We start from the raw sequence: 2,801 nt of genomic DNA, 5'->3' as shown, positions 1-2,801 counted from the left end.
TTGGATCTTTGTTGATCCGCGCGGCTTTCTCTAGTTGCGGTGAGCGGGGGCTACTCTTCGTTGCGGTGCTCCGGCTTCTCATTGCGGTGGCTTCTCTTGTTGCAGAGCACAGGCTCTAGGCACGTGGGCTTCAGTAGTTGTAGCTCACGGACTCAGTAGCTGTGGCTCACAGGCTCTAGAGCGCAGGCTCAGTAGTTGTGATGCACGGGCTTAGTTGCTCCAAGGCATGTGGGATCTTCCCGGACCAGGGCTCGAACCCTTGTCCCCTGCGTTGGCAGGCAGATTCCTAACCACTGCGCCACCAGGGAAGCCCTGTACATTGACTTACGACTGAGCGTTTTCTGTCTTAGCCGGAGAAATGAGGTCTTTGTCGGAAACTATTTTTCCCTTGATTTGAATTCATAAACTGGCTCATTTCATGACCTTTATATTTGTGTTTCTAAGTGAGAAATAATAATAAATGAAGTAGATGACATGGTAATCTTTACAAATTTTTCTCCCCACTCCAAAGACTTCATTAAATTTTATAATTAATCTAGAAAAGTGATTATGACTTTAAACTTCATACCCCTCGTAGAGCAGAGGTACAATAAATCATCCCAGGGCTAATACATTCAAGTTTAAATGTCAGGAATGGGGCTTACTGATTAAAGATTTAAATCATTTGGGATTTGGAATCCTCACTCATCTGCACCCAGAATTTATAGCTTTTCCTCTGCGTTCTGGTTTGTTATCTTGTCCATTTACCAAGAGGCATAAAGGAGACGCTCAGGAAAACACGCTTTCTTGTTCCACTAAGAAATATAAAGTAACACTTATAAGATGTTCGTAATGCCTATTCATCATTCAGCCATTCTCAATCCTGCTTTTTAGACTGAACTGTAATTTACTGACAGCAATTATAGGATTAAAAACTCCCAAGAGATCATTTAGTTTAATCCAAGACAGCTGAAATCTCAAAAGCACCGACTAGGCTGAAAGGTGGCAGAGCCCGGTCTGGGCTTCGAGCCTGCTCAACATCAAGGTACACTGTGGAAAGATGCCAAGAGCAATTAAAAGGCTCCAAGAGTCTCAGCTTTAGTTCCGGCTCCTTTTAGATCAGGAGATATTGATGGAAAACAGTTCCATTCTCCTTCAGCCTCCACCACCATCCTCATCTTCTAAGACCTAGTGTTCATGGAGAGAACGGAGCCCTCAATTTACTGCTCCTTCACCTCTTTACAGATCTCCACCTCTTCTCACCTACCTCTTTATTTCCTATTCTAAGTATTTGGGTGTTGTGAATTTTGAGTGATTCCACAAGTCCCTCTCCCCCTTTCCAAGGTAAATCTCCCCTCTGAGTCCTTAACATATCCTGCCTACTCCCTCCAGGACTTTTTTATCGGCTCCCCCACGCCTTCAATATTTCCCTTTGCACTTCCTCCTTAGCCTACAAACTCATTCCTCCTCTCTCTATATCCCAACCTAAGCAAACAATCCTACCATCCGGTCTCCTCTGGGAAATCTTCCCCTTCACTTTCTTCATCTCCAAATTGACTGAGAAAAGTCAACACTCCTTAGCTGCTATTCATTCATTGACCCAATTCAGTTTAACCTGGGACCCCTCTCTTGCTCCGACAGAAATGCTCTTGCAAAGATCAGCAGTGATTCAACTGCCAGTTCACCCTCTTTAACCACTAAATTGGACAGGCTTGGTTACCACCTCTTTTCGGTGAGGGGTGGTGCTCCTACCGCACTATTTACATCACTCACCTATTTACATCACATCACTCTCTTCTGCTCAGTCTTCAAAGGCTGCCCTTCCCCACGACTTTGCCAACTTCTCTAGTCTGTCCTCATGGCCAAATCTTCAAACATACACATGCGTGTCTCAGCGTGTGTTTCCATTTCCACTCCAGACTTTTCTCCTGAGTTCTAGTTCTATTTAAGAAGTGTCTGCTGGTTATGTTCAAACCAGGTCAAATGTATTCAAAGTTGAAATCATCTTTCTCTCCCCCTACCACCCCATTCCTCCTCTGGTCCTCACTTTCTCAGTTAATGGCACCGTCACATTGATGTCACATGCCTTCTTCCTTTCTCAACCATCTCCTTACCACTGACTCGGCTTTGTCTCCCGAATCTACCCCGGCCCACCTTTCCCATCCCTAGGGTTACAGCTGAGGGAAGGCTCCTATTCCTTCCTCAGAGAACTCACAGGTTTCCTGGCCTCTGGTTCTCTTTGCTTCACTCTTTCATAACCATCTACAACTTAAGTCTTCAAGCATTTCCCTGCTTTAAGTAAACCCCTCAAAAGTAACCCAATGACTATCCAAATAAGTTCAACCACCGAGGGCATGTAAACTTCAGTTTGGTTCGACACTTCACTACATTTTCAGTGTCCTCTCTACCCACCGTGTTTTCCAGCCACAGAGAGCTTCGTTATTTCTGGAATGTATTTTCACATGTGTCAGCCGCAGGCATGCTTGTAATTCCCTTCTGCATTTGTTGAACACTTAACTCATCCTACAACAGACCCCCTCCTCTGTGAGCCCTGATGCCCTCTGGCAGAACAAATGCTCTGACGGTCATGGCCCCATTGTACCCCATACGTGATAAATAATTACATCGCGTGGTGGCTGTCTCCCGAGCGTAGCGGCCTCAGGAGGGCAGGAATATCGTCCACTCCTACGTGATCGGCACACTGGCAGTCCCTCTAGGATTTGAGGAACTCAACTATGGAAAACGTGTATGTAGACAGGTAAGGCCTCCTTTCCCCTGAACTCCCAGGCAACACACGGGACATAAAATAACGTACTGACAGA

Source organism: Neophocaena asiaeorientalis, unplaced genomic scaffold, assembly GCF_003031525.2.
Source record: "Neophocaena asiaeorientalis asiaeorientalis breed wild unplaced genomic scaffold, Neophocaena_asiaeorientalis_V1.1 scaffold523, whole genome shotgun sequence".
In the NCBI taxonomy this organism is placed as follows: domain Eukaryota; kingdom Metazoa; phylum Chordata; class Mammalia; order Artiodactyla; family Phocoenidae; genus Neophocaena; species Neophocaena asiaeorientalis.
This window is presented reverse-complemented; position numbering follows the sequence as displayed.